Source organism: Bombina bombina, chromosome 9 (genome assembly GCF_027579735.1).
Source record: "Bombina bombina isolate aBomBom1 chromosome 9, aBomBom1.pri, whole genome shotgun sequence".
In the NCBI taxonomy this organism is placed as follows: domain Eukaryota; kingdom Metazoa; phylum Chordata; class Amphibia; order Anura; family Bombinatoridae; genus Bombina; species Bombina bombina.
Window position 1 is genome coordinate 52,534,468 of NC_069507.1, and position 15,166 is coordinate 52,549,633.

Consider the following 15,166-nt stretch of genomic DNA (forward strand, 5'->3'; position numbering starts at 1 on the left):
ACATATATGACTCTCAGGAGATTTGCTGCTCCTTCAACAAAGAATACCGAGGGAATTAAGCAAAGTTAATAATAGAAACAAATTGGAAAGTTGTACAAAATTGTATGTTCTATCTGAGTCATGAAAGTTAATTTAGCAAATGTTACCCTTTTGTTATAGTTTGATCCTCATTATATTCTGTTTTAAACTTGAACCAATTGCTTTTATATTCGTTTTAGTAAAATAACAGTACATACTTTCTTTATTCTCTAGAATTTGCATGGTTAAGGCAGTGGCAGTTCAGGCGCACAGGGGTGCAACCCCCCCAAAAAATGTTTTAGGTTGCTACCCCTTTGTGCTGAGGAGGAGTGAGAAAATAGCTCCTCCCTGCTAGTCTTTTTTCCAGTCTAGCTACACCCCCAGATAACCTAGACACCACCCTAACCACACCCAAATACCGAGCTCCACCCACTGAGCACCAGTGATACAACCCCCACCCCTGCTGAACATAGAACACCTGTGACTCTGCTCACATGATTTCCTGACTCAGTCAGGATAAGGAACCCCCCATCCATTAATAGGTTACCTGAATCACCACTGGGTTAAGGGATTTATTCCAATCTATTAGGTAAGCTGCACAAGGTGTCCCATGTTTTTGTGGGGTTTTAAAATGTTTGATCACATCAATAAATTTAAAAACCAATAGAAAACCGAGTTAGCATGAAGTTTTCCACTGTAATTTGCATTGAAAGTATTCAATAGCAATAGGAACGCTCAGGAGCATGCACGAGTGTTTGCAACAATATTACCAGTATGTCATTTGGACACAAGCTACATCGCAGGACTGTATTTAAATTTATCTTTGAATGCCCTCTTTTACCAGTCCCTCCAGCTTTTTTCTATTTTTTTTTCTGTTCTTTTGACAGACTTGCATTTTAGTCAATCAGTGCTCACTCCTAGGTCACTTCACGTGCATGAGCTCAATGTTATCTATCTAAAACACAAGAACTAATGCCCTCTAGTGGTCAAAATGCTTTCAGATTAGAGGCAGTCTTCAAGGTCTAAGAAATTAGCATATGAACCTCCTAGGTTTAGCTTTCAACTAAGAATAACAAGAGAATAAAGCAAAATTGGTGATAAAAGTAAATTCGTAAGTTGTTTAAAATAACATACCCTATTTGAATCATGAAAGTTTTTTTTTTTGGACTTGACTGTCCCTTTAACAAAAATGCTTCAAATAAAATCTATAGCTGTTTCAAATGTGTTTTTAAGTATGCACTGTGCATCAGCATTTTAAGCACAGCACTTGCTCAGAGAGCCTAAGGTGCTTGTACCATCTGGCAATGTCTCAATTTGTTAATTACTGATGTGATTCAAGCCCCACTGGCACTCTGAGCAGCTACAGTATTTAAAATGCTGGTTTACTAATGCACGTGCAGAGAAAACTGTTAACACTAAAATAGTCATAACTTTTATTAGAAGCATTTTTGCCAATACATGTATATTGCAAATATGTTTCTTTTCAAATATGTAATTATACTATGTGCATTTAAATTTTGTCTGGAATGTTCCTTTAAGGTAATTACAATGTATTTACTGTCCCTTTACCTGTCAAAAGACGAGACATTTCTGCTCTGTTGCTATAGAATAACATATCAGCCAAGTCTTAAGGTTTTCAAAACAAATTAACATCTTTTTTACTGCAACTATTTTTCAATATCCAAACTCCACCCACAATTTGCCTAATTTGGAGGAGCCAATCTGGGTTTAGTCTGCAGACAACAAGGCTAACCAGAGTCATAAAGTTAATATAAAGTGCTCTGTTTTGCAGTTGTTATCAGATAAAGCCAAATAGGTAAATATATTTATTTAGTGTGTAAATATTTTGCAATTCTCCAATTATTTGTTAAAATATACTGAGTATATAGTTAAAAATCTAGATTGTAAATTCCCACGGGAATAGGGCCCTCGAGTACCCCTGTATTTGTCTGTAAAATTTTGTCTTTTATCGTATTGTTTCTCCATTGTACTGTTATCCTTGTACCGATGTACAGCGCTGCGGAATCTGTCGGCGCTTTACAAATAAAGAATAATAAAAAATAATATGTAGTAGGGTTAGCCTTGAGAGGTCAGCAGGGTGCTTATCATATTCTGGAGAAGTAGAATTTGCTCAAATGTCAGAGCTAAATCACATGAAAAGAGGGTTGAATAAATAATGAAAATATATTGCAAAGTTGTTTCATTATTCATCACTAAACATTTTATTTTAAAAAAATTCATGTGTGTTTACTGTCCCTTTAAGGAAATATAACTGTAGATAATTAATTGGGGAATACTTTTCCTTGTTTTTGCCTAGACTACCTACTGCTAATTATATTTTTTTTTAAAAATGTATTCATGGAGGACCTTCAAAAAATAATTCAAAGGTAAATGTAAGGACAATCCCATGACATATTACTATTTAAAAAGTACTTACATATTATTTACCCAAATTAATCCACTGATGTAAAGTTAAAGGGACACTCAAGTCAAAATTAAACTTTCATGATTCAGACAGATCATGCAGTTTTAAACAACTTTCCAATTTACTTCCATTTACAAAATGTGCACAGTCTTTTTATATTTAAACTTTTTGAGTCACCTGTTCCTACTGAGCATGTGCAAGAATTCACAGAATATACGTATATGCATTTGTGATTGGCTGATGGCTGTCACATGATACAGGAGGAGTGGAAACAGACAGAAAAAAATCTACTACTCATTTGAAATTCAGACTAAGTGCTATTGTATTGTCTTTTTATCATGCATTTGCTGATTTTGCAAATCTGCTGTATTTGCTGGTCCTTTAATTATCACCTTAGATGTTCCTTAACACGGACAGTGTATTGTATAAAACTGGTGTCCCTTGCTAAGTATAAAATGTATGGAAAACTGTACATTTAGGTTTATTTTGTATGTGAAATAGCTGTTTATACTTGTTTAAACCACAGCCCGTTTAAATTGGATTAGCTTGATCTTATCATCCTCTATATACACAAAGGCATCCGTATCTCTTTTTATAAACACAAAAACCAATACTAAGTGACAGCAATTGAAAACAATTATGTGTGTATCTATCTCTCCCAATCCCACCCACTGGGAGGGAAAATGATTACAGTTGATTAGCTTTTTTTATATGGAATACTGGAGTATTAATATTTTTAGCAGCAATTTCAATTGAAAAAATAAAGGTAATGTTGATATTTGTAAAGTAAAAAAAAATAGGGAACACATTTAAAGGGACACTGAACCCAAATTTTTTCTTTCGTGATTTAGATAGAGCATGCAATTTTAAACAACTTTCTAATTTACTCCTATTATCAAATTTTCTTCGTTATCTTGTTTTCTTTATTTGAAAAATAAGGCATCTAAGCTATTTTTTTGGTTCAGACCATGGAAAGCACTTGTTTATTGGTAGGTAAATCTACCCACCAATCAGCAAGAACAACACATTTTGTTCACCAAAAATGGGCCGGCATCAAACTTACATTCTTGCATTTCAAATAAAGATATCAAGAGAATGAAAATAATTTGATAATAGGAGTAAATTAGAAAGTTGCTTAAAATTGCATGCTCTATATGAATCACGAAAGAAAAAAATTGGGTTCAGTGTCCCTTTAAGGGGGAAATATTTACAATATAATGTCCCTTTAAAATTTAATCAATTAGCCACCATGTATCTTTTTCTCCAATTAAAATCTTAGAAAATCACTGTGAAAACATTTTGAAAAGCCTAAGGCCTAGATTTAGAGTTTGGCGTTAGCCGTCAAAACCAGCGTTAGAGGCTCCTAACGCTGGTTTTAGGCTACCGCTGGTATTTAGAGTCGTGTAGGTAAGAGTCTAACGCTCACTTTCCAGCCGCGACTTTTCCATACCGCAGATCCCCTTACGTCAATTGCGTATCCTATCTTTTCAATGGGATCTTTCTAACGCCGGTATTTAGAGTCGTGGCTGAAGTGAGCGTTAGAAATCTAACGACAAAACTCCAGCCGCAGCAAAAAGCCAGGAGTTAAGAGCTTTCTAGGCTAACGCCGGTTCATAAAGCTCTTAACTACTGTGCTCTAAAGTACACTAACACCCATAAACTACCTATGTACCCCTAAACCGAGGTCCCCCCACATCGCGCAACCCTATTAAAAATTTTTAACCCCTAATCTGCCGACCGCACACCGCCGCCACCTACGTTATCCCTATGTACCCCTAATCTGCTGCCCCTAACACCGCCGACCCCTATATTATATTTATTAACCCCTAATCTGCCGCCCCCAACGTCGCCTCCACCTACCTACACTTATTAACCCCTAATCTGCCGACCGGACCTCACCGCTACTATAATAAATGTATTAACCCCTAATCCGCCTCACTCCCGCCTCAATAACCCTATAATAAATAGTATTAACCCCTAATCTTCCCTCCCTAACATCGCCGACACCTAACTTCAAGCATTAACCCCTAATCTGCCGACCGGACCTCACCGCTACTCTAATAAATTTTTTAACCCCTAAAGCTAATTCTAACCCTAACACCCCCCTAAATTAAATATAATTTAAATCTAACGAAATAAATTAACTCTTATTAAATAAATTATTCCTATTTAAAGCTAAATACTTACCTGTAAAATAATCCCTAATATAGCTACAATATAAATTATAATTATATTGTAGCTAATTTAGGATTAATATTTATTTTACAGGCAACTTTGTAATTATTTTAACCAGGTACAATAGCTATTAAATAGTTAATAACTATTTAATAGTTACCTAGTTAAAATAATTACAAAATTACCTGTAAAATAAATCCTAACCTAAGTTACAATTAAACCTAACACTACACTATCAATAAATTAATTAAATACAATACCTACAAATAAATACAATGAAATAAACTAACTAAAGTACAAAAAATAAAAAAGAATTAAGTTTAAAAAAATAAAAAAATATTTACAAACATTAGAAAAATATTACAACAATTTTAAACTAATTACAACTACTCTAAGCCCCCTAATAAAATAACAAAGACCCCCAAAATAAAAAAATGCCCTACCCTATTCTAAAATTAAAATAGAAAAGCTCTTTTACCTTACCAGCCCTGAAAAGGGCCTTTTGCGGGGCATGCCCCAAAGAATTCAGCTCTTTTGCCTGTAAAAAAAAACATACAATACCCCCCCAACATTACAACCCACCACCCACATACCCCTAATCTAACCCAAACCCCCCTTAAATAAACCTAACACTAAGCCCCTGAAGATCTTCCTACCTTGTCTTCACCATGCCAGGTATCACCGATCGCTCCAGGCTCCGAAGTCTTCATCCAAGCCCAAGCGGGGGCTTGAGATCCATCATCCGGCTGAAGTCTTCTATCAAGCGGCAGCTGAAGTGGTCCAGAAGAGGCTCCAAAGTCTTCATCCTATCCGGGTAGAAGAGTAGATCCGGACCGGCAACCATCTTCTTCCAAGCGGTGACAAGCGGCTCCATCTTGAAGACCTCCGGCGCGGATCCATCCTCTTCTTGCGACGTCCTAAGTCCGAATGAAGGTTCCTTTAAATGACGTCATCCAAGATGGCGTCCCACGAATTCCGATTGGCTGATAGGATTCTATCAGCCAATCGGAATTAAGGTAGGAAAAATCTGGAATCTGGAATCAGCCAATCAGATTCAAGTTCAATCCGATCTGATCGGAACAGCCAATAGAATGCGAGCTCAATCTGATTGGCTGATTGATAAGGTAAAAGAGCTTTTCTATTTTAATTTTAGAATAGGGTAGGGCATTTCTTTATTTTGGGGAGCTTTGTTATTTTATTAGGGGGCTTAGAGTAGGTGTAATTAGCTTAAAATTGTTGTAATATTTTTATTATGATGTAATTATTTTTTTTATTTTTTGTAACTTAGCTTTTTTTATTTTTTGTACTTTAGTTAGTTTATTTAATTGTATTTATTTGTAGGTATTTTATTTAATTTATTTATTGATAGTGTAGTGTTAGGTTTAATTGTAGATAATTGTAGGTATTTTATTTAATTAATTTATTGCTAGTGTAGTGTTAGGTTTAATTGTAACTTAGGTTAGGATTTATTTTACAGGTAATTTTGTAATTATTTTAACTAGGTAGCTATTAAATAGTTATTAACTATTTAATAGCTATTGTACCTGGTTAAAATAAATACAAAGTTGCCTGTAAAATAAATATTAATCCTAAAATAGCTACAATATAATTATAATTTATATTGTAGCTATATTAGGGTTTATTTTACAGGTAAGTATTTAGCTTTAAATAGGAATAATTTATTTAATAAGAGTTAATTTATTTCGTTAGATTTAAATTATATTTAATTTAGGGGGGTGTTAGTGTTAGGGTTAGACTTAGCTTTAGGGATTAATAAATTTATTAGAGTAGCGGCAAGGTCCTGTCGGCAGATTAGGGGTTAAGACTTGAAGTTAGGTGTCAGCGATGTTAGGGAGGGCAGATTAGGGGTTCATACTATTTATTATAGGGTTAGTGAGGCGGATTAGGGGTTAATACATTTATTATAGTACGATGAGGTCCGGTCGGCAGATTAGGGGTTAATTATTGTAGGTAGCTGGTGGCGACGTTGGGGGCGGCAGATTAGGGGTTAATAAATATAGGGGTCGGCGGTGTTAGGGGCAGCAGATTAGGGGTACATAGGGATAATGTAGGTTGCGGCGGTGTACGGAGCGGCAGATTAGGGGTTAAAAAAAATATGCAGGGGTCAGCGATAGCGGGGCGGCAGATTAGGGGTTAATAAGTGTAAGGTTAGGGGTGTTTAGACTCTGGGTTCATGTTAGGGTGTTAGGTGCAGATTTAGGAAGTGTTTCCCCATAGGAAACAATGGGGCTGCGTTAGGAGCTTAACGCTGCTTTTTTGCAGGTGTTAGGTTTTTTTTCAGCTCAAAATGCCCCATTGTTTTCTATGTGGGAATCGTGCACGAGCACGTTTTTGAAGCTGGCCGCGTCCGTAAGCACCGCTGGTATCGAGAGTTGCAGTGGCAGTAAATTATGCTCTACGCTCCTTTTTTGGAGCCTAACGCAGCCATTCTGTGAACTCTAAATACCAGCGGTATTTAAAAGGTGCGGGGGAAGAAAAGCATGTGTTAGCTACACGGGTCGTTACCGACAAAACTCTAAATCTAGGCGTGAGGCCTAGATTTAGAGTTTGGCGTTAGCCATCAAAACCAGCGTTAGAGGCTCCTAACGCTGGTTTTGGGCTACCGCTGGTATTTAGAGTCATGTAGGTAAGGGTCTAACGCTCACTTTCCAGCCGTGACTTTTCCACACCGCAGATCCCCTTACGTCAATTGCGTATCCTATCTTTTCAATGGGATCTTTCTAACGCCGGTATTTAGAGTTGTGGCTGAAGTGAGCGTTAGAAATCTAACGACAAAACTCCAGCCGCAGAGAAAAGCCAGGAGTTAAGAGCTTTCTGTGCTAACGCCGGTTCATAAAGCTCTTAACTACTGTGCTCTAAAGTACACTAACACCCATAAACTACCTATGTACCCCTAAACTGAAGCCCCCCCACATCGCCGCCACTCTATTAAATTTTTTTAACCCCTAATCTGCCGACCGCACACCGCCGCAACTTACATTATCCCTAATCTGCTGCCCCTAACACCGCCGACCCCTATATTATATTTATTAACCCCTAATCTTCCGCCCCCAACATTACCTCCACCTACCTACAATTATTAACCCCTAATCTGCCGACCGGACCTCACCGCCACTATAATAAATGTATTAACCCCTAATCCACCTCACTCCCGCCTCAATAACCCTATAATAAATAGTATTAACCCCTAATCTGCCCTCCCTCACATTGCCGACACCTAACTTCAAGTATTAACCCCTAATCTGCCAACCGGACCTCACCGCTACTCTAATAAATTTATTACCCTAAAGCTAAGTCTAACCCTAACATCCCCCTAAATTAAATATAATTTAAATCTAACTAAATAAATTAACTCTTATTAAATAAATTATTCCTATTTAAAGCTAAATACTTACCTGTAAAATAAACCCTAATATAGCTACAATATAAATTATAATTATATTGTAGATATTTTAGGGTTTATATTTATTTTACAGGCAACTTTGTATTTATTTTAACCATGTACAATAGCTATTAAATAGTTAAGAACTATTTAATAGCTACCTAGTTAAAACAATTACAAAATTACCTGTAAAATAAATCCTAACCTAAGTTACAATTAAATCTAACACTACACTAGCAATAAATTAATTAAATAAAATGCCTACAATTATCTACAATTAAACCTAACACTACACTATCAATAAATAAATTAAATAAAATACCTACAAATAAATACAATTAAATAAACTAACTAAAGTACAAAAAATAAAAAAAGCTAAGTTACAAAAAAATAAAAAAAATAATTACAAACATAATAAAAATATTGCAACAATTTTAAACTAATAACACCTACTCTAAGCCCCCTAATAAAATAACAAAGCCCCCCAAAATAAAAAAATGCCCTACCCTATTCTAAAATTAAAATAGAAAAGCTCTTTTACCTTACCAGCCCTTAAAAGGGCCTTTTGTGGGGCATACCCCAAAGAATTCAGCTCTTTTGCCTGTAAAAAAAAAACATACAATACCCCCCAACATTACAACCCACCACCCACATACCCCTAATCTAACCCAAACCCCCCTTAAATAAACCTAACACTAAGCCCCTGAAGATCTTCCTACCTTGTCTTCACCATGCCAGGTATCACCGATCGCTCCAGGCTCAGAAGTCTTCATCCAAGCCCAAGCGGGGGCTGGAGATCCATCATCCGGCTGAGGTCTTCTATCAAGCGGCGGCTGAAGAGGTCCAGAAGAGGCTCCAAAGTCTTCCTCCTATCCGGGCAGAAGAGTAGATCCGGACCGGCAACCATCTTCTTCCAAGCGGTCACAAGCGGCTCCATCTTGAAGACCTCCGGCGCGGATCCATCCTCTTCTTGCGACGTCCTAAGTCCGAATGAAGGTTCCTTTAAATGACGTCATCCAAGATGGCGTCCCTCGAATTCCAATTGGCTGATAGGATTCTATCAGCCAATCAGAATTAAGGTAGGGAAAATCGGATTTGCTGATTGAATCAGCCAGTCAGATTGAGCTCGCATTCTATTGGCTGTTCTGATTAGCCAATAGAATGTGAGCTCAATCTGATTGGCTGATTGGATCAGCCAATTGGATTGAACTTGAATCTGATTGGCTGATTCCATCACCCAATCAGATTTTTCCTACCTTAATTCCGATTGGCTGATAGAATCCTATCAGCCAATCGGAATTTGAGGGACGCCATCTTGGATGACATCATTTAAAGGAACCTTCATTCGGACTTAGGACGTCGCAAGAAGAGGATGGATCCGCGCCGGAGGTCTTCAAGATGGAGCCGCTTGTCACCGCTTGGAAGAAGATGGTTGCCGGTCCGGATCTACTCTTCTGCCCGGATAGAAGGAAGACTTTGGAGCCTCTTCTGGACCTCTTCAGCCGCGGCTTGATAGAAGACTTCAGCCGGATGATGGATCGCCAGCCCCCGCTTGGGATTGGATGAAGACTTCGGAGCCTGGAGCGATCGGTGATACCTGGCATGGTGAAGACAAGGTAGGAAGATCTTCAGGGGCTTAGTGTTAGGTTTATTTAAGGGGGGTTTGGGTTAGATTAGGGGTATGTGGGTGGTGGGTTGTAATGTTGGGGGGGTATTGTATGTTTTTTTTACAGGCAAAAGAGCTGAATTCTTTGGGGTATGCCCCGCAAAAGGCCCTTTTAAGGGCTGGTAAGGTAAAAGAGCTTTTCTATTTTAATTTTAGAATAGGGTAGGGCATTTTTTTATTTTGGGGGGCTTTGTTATTTTATTAGGGGGCTTAGAGTAGGTGTAATTAGCTTAAAATTGTTGTAATATTTTTATTATGTTTGTAATTAATTTTTTTATTTTTTGTAACTTAGCTTTTTTTATTTTTTGTACTTTAGTTAGTTTATTTAATTGTATTTATTTGTAGGTATTTTATTTAATTTATTTATTGATAGTGTAGTGTTAGGTTTAATTGTAGATAATTGTAGGTATTTTATTTAATTAATTTATTGCTAGTGTAGTGTTAGGTTTAATTGTAACTTAGGTTAGGATTTATTTTACAGGTAATTTTGTAATTATTTTAACTAGGTAGCTATTAAATAGTTCTTAACTATTTAATAGCTATTGTACCTGGTTAAAATAAATACAAAGTTGCCTGTAAAATAAATATTAAACCTAAAATAGCTACAATATAATTATAATTTATATTGTAGCTATATAAGGGTTTATTTTACAGGTAAGTATTTAGCTTTAAATAGGAATAATTTATTTAATAAGAGTTAATTTATTTCGTTAGATTTAAATTATATTTAATTTAGGGGGGTGTTAGTGTTAGGGTTAGATTTATCTTTAGGGGTTAATAAATTTATTAGAGTAGCGGCAAGGTCCGGTCGGCAGATTAGGGGTTAATACTTGAAGTTAGGTGTCAGCGATGTTAGGGAGGGCAGATTGGGGGTTCATACTACTTATTATAGGGTTAGTGAGGCGGATTAGGGGTTAATACATTTGTTATAGTAGCGGTGAGGTCCGGTCGGCAGATTAGGGGTTAATTATTGTAGGCAGGTGGAGGCGACGTTGGGGGCGGCAGATTAGGGGTTAATAAATATAATATAGGGGTCGGCGGTATTAGGGGCAGCAGATTAGGGGTACATAGGGATAACGTAGGTTGCGGCGGTGTACGGAGCGGCAGATTAGGGGTTAAAAAAATATGCAGGTGTCAGCGATAGCGGGGGTGGCAGATTAGGGGTTAATAAGTGTAAGGTTAGGGGTGTTTAGACTTGGGGTACATGTTAGGGTGTTAGGTGCAGACTTAGGAAGTGTTTCCCCATAGGAAACAATGGGGCTGCGTAAGAAGCTTAACGCTGCTTTTTTGCAGGTGTTAGGTTTTTTTTCAGCTCAAAGTGCCCCATTGTTTCCTATGGGGATATCGTGCACGAGCACGTTTTTTAAGCTGGCCGCATCCGTAAGCACCGCTGGTATTGAGAGTTGCAGTGGCGGTAAATTATGCTCTACGCTCCCTTTTTGGAGCCTAACGCAGCCATTCTGTGAACTCTAAATACCAGCGGTATTTAAAAGGTGCGGGGGGAAAAAAGCATGCGTTAGCTACGCGGGTCGTTACCGACAAAACTCTAAATCTAGGTGTATGAGTTTTTCACATGATAACCGCGTTTTCTGTTATTTCATATTTGTGATATGGCAGTTGGCTTAAAGGGACATGCTGCCCAAAACTGTTATTTCATGATTCAGATAGAGCATGCACAATTAAACAACTTTCAAATATACTTATATTATCTCATTTACTTGTTGAAAAGCATATCTAGATAGGCTCTGGAGCTGGGAGCAAGCTGCTGATTAGTGGCTGCACAATCACATATATGCCTCTTGTCATTGGCTTGCAGATGTGTTCACCTAGCTCCCAGTAGTGCTGCTTCTTCAATAAAAGATACCAAGAGAATGAAGCAACATTGATAAAAGAAGTAAATTAGAAAGTTGATTTAAATTGTAAATTGTATCTGAATCATGAAATAAATATTTTGGGTTTAATGTCCCTTTAAGTAAATCAAGCAGCAGCTGTTCAAGTGCATTGAAATGGTTTACAAAATAAAGCCAAAAATCCCACTCACTGTGAAGTTTTATAGAGTGGAATAGGGATCTATATTTGGAAGAAATAAACAGTAATTTGGTGTAACCAGGTCAAAACCAACAAATTAGTGAACAACCCAATTATTTGCACAACTCTGCCCAGTTTTGAGTTTGCTAAAACCATTGGGTAGAATTTTCTTTTTCTTTGCAGCCAAATGCTTAAAATAATATTTTTCAGCATTACATTATGTAAAGTCAAAATGATTCCTGTCTGTGTGGACTAAAAACCTTCACAAAAAGCTCTTCAATCTTTTGATTTGTGCAGCCCTCAGAGTGATCAGGGACATGGGTATTCTGTATGCAGAGTGACACAATACAATGTCCTAGAGCCACCCCTCAATACTGCAGTTTTTGGAGTCTGGCCTCCAGCCACTGTCCCATGACTGGGCAGAAAATCTCTGCAGCAAGTAATTAGTAGATGTTTTACAAAAAAACACATATATTTCATCAGCGCAGTTCTAGATGTATTAGCCTTACAGCGAGACCAGAATGCAAAATACACTGTAGTGGAACTGATTGCGGTATAAGGAATTCTAGCCAGGCTTAAAGGCGCATGGTAGTGTAATGATGCAGTTATTTAATGCATTAGAGAATGTATTATTACACAAATCCTCACTGGTGCTATGTGTTAAAAGGATAATAAAGTCCAAATTAAACTTTCATGATTCAGATAGGGCATTCAATTTAAAAAAAAAAAAATTCTAACTTACTTTTATCAGCAAATTTGCTTTGTTCTCTTGTTATTCTTAGTTAAAAGCAAAACCTAGATAGGCTCATATGCTAATTTCTAAGCCCTTGAAGGCCACCTCTCATCTCAATGCATTTGACATTTTTCACAGCTAGAGGGCATTAGTTCATGTGTTTCATATAGATAATACTGTGTTCACGCACGTGAAGTTTAAGAGTCAGCACTAATTGCCTGAAATCTAAGTCTGTCAAAAGATCTGAGATAAGGAGGCAGAAGCTTAGATACAAGGTAATTACAGAGGTAAAAAGTATATTTAAAAAAGTATATTAATATAACTGTGCTGGTTATGCAAAACTGGAGAATGGGTAATAAAGGAATTCTCTATCTTTTTAAAGAATAACATTTTTGATGTTTACTATCCCTTTAACCCTTTTACACACTGGGCATACTGACTAGCCAGTCCTCAGAAGGCACGTGTGTTTAATGGCAGCTATAGGCCTATTCTGTCCCATATTGGCTGGCAGTCATATACTGTTCAGGAGTGGCGATACAATGTTGCTCCTCAGTAGACTTTAATGATATGTTTAACCCCCTCTGCAGGGGTTAAATGTAATGGGACCTGTAAGCATTTGTGCAAAAAATAAAATACTCTGATGAATTAGAGCATTACATTATTGTGCTATTGTGTTTCTTTAAAGGGACAGTCTACTTGATTTTGTATATTGTTTAAAAAGATAGATAATGCCTTTACTACCCATTCCCCAGCTTTCCACAACAAACATTGTTATATTAATATTCTTTATAACTTCTAAGATTCTGTTTCTAAGCCCCTGCAGACCGCCCCTTGTCTCGCTGCTTTTTGTTTATCTTGTACTATGCAACTCGACCAGACAGTGCTAGTTCATGTAGGCCATTTAGATAACATTGTACTCACTCCTGTGGAGAATGATAAGGGGTTCAAGAACCAGCACTAATTGGCTAAAATGCAAGATTATAAAACACTAAAAAAGTCACTGAGATAAGGGACAGTCTTCAAAGAATTAGATACAGGTAATCATAGCAGAAAAAAGTATATTACTATAACAGTGTTGTTTTTGCAAAACTGGGGAATGGGTTATAAAGGGATTATCTATCTTTTTAAACAATAATATAGCCAATTTCTCAAATAAGTAAATGTAAGTGTTTTGGCCTATACAAGCGTTGGTCTCTGCCTGGCAATGTGGTGCTACAGAATACCAAAGTCAGATAGACACATACAGACTCTCTGTCTGACTTACTTAGTATTCAGTGTTAACTCCTTGGTTGCCATAGAAATATGCAACTCTTTGTAGCCCTCTCTGACACCACAAATGGTTAACCAGACTTTACCACGTTTCCATTGAACACCAGATCTAGTACATTTGCAATTCATTGGGAAGGACAGTCATTTCTTAGCACTGTAGTAAAATAGATTATTGAAATGATGAAATAAACATTCCACTTCCGTGCGCTCTGGGAAAGCTCTGTTACAGGCACAAAGTCAGACAATGTGTCAGAGAGAGCTTATGTATGACCTTCATGATTTTACATTATGTGTAATAAAATCTGATTATTAATGTTTGGCTGGACTGGCCATAGGGCATACAGGGCAAATGCCCGTGGGCCAGGCTCTTACATGGGCCTTGCTGCTATATAGAGGCCCCACCCTCTCTTAATATGGGTAACAATAGGAGAGCTTTTACAGTGTGCCTATTTTGTAAAGTTGAATGTACATTTCCTGTCTTGCTGTTGAGCAGAGGTGCTGCAGAATGAGAGTTCTGGTCTATTATGGATACCTAGCTGACAGAAGTCTAACTGATGTGGACTGCTCAGCCTTTAAATGCCCTGGCCTATTTTTGTTCCCAGTCCGGTCATGATGTTTACCCTTTAGGGGGTAATTTCTCATATTCATTCATTATGTAATAGACATGCACAAACAAAAAACGTGTCAGAGAGGAATTGCTCGTCACTGGGAAAAAAGAAAATATTTATTTCATTTTGGCCAATATTTACTCATGGGGTTATTCAGAATTTGTTTGTTAAAGGGACAGTATACTATAAAATTGTTTTTTCCCTTAATGTGTTTCCAATTACTTTTTTTACCAGCTGCAGAGTATAAAATGTATGAGATTTGCTTTTTAAGGTTTATTTGTGTATATGAATTAGCTGATTTTGTGTTTTAAAGCCAAATCCTAATAAAACGGGTTGAGCTTGTAGGTATAATCAGATCTCATTACTTTATCACATTGTGTACATATACCTGCTTCTTTATCTTATATCTGTCCAAAAACCAATCACCAATACTTGGAGAGAACAATGGAAAATTAACATTTTAATACCTTATCTCTTCTTTACCACACTGTGAGTGTAATATCTTCTACTGGCTGTGTTTACACAGTTTGGCCTTAAGACCAAAAACTTTCAGGATGGGTGGGGATACCACAGGCTAAATCAACTATTTCAAATGCCAATATAAGGGTAATGGAAATACTTGTAAACAATTTAATACACTACTGCAGGTAAAGTAGATCATTGGGAACAAATTAAAGGGGAGTTGTTTTTTTATGTAAACTGTCTCTTTAATGAAAATTATTTAATATTTTATTTCCCATCTTCAGGACAGCAGAGATGCTGCTGAACAACAGCTTCAATTTAAGTAAAGTTAAAGAAACACTAAAGTCAGAATCAAATGTTTGTGATTCAGATAGAGACA

General features: G+C 37.0%; 1 protein-coding gene across 1 annotated transcript in view; it reads right to left on the reverse strand.

The window, feature by feature from the left end:
* Positions 1-15,166, reverse strand: part of LOC128640395 (heparan-alpha-glucosaminide N-acetyltransferase-like) — a 623,176-nt gene that overhangs the window by 385,164 nt on the left and 222,846 nt on the right. The gene's annotated exons all lie outside the window — the stretch shown is intronic.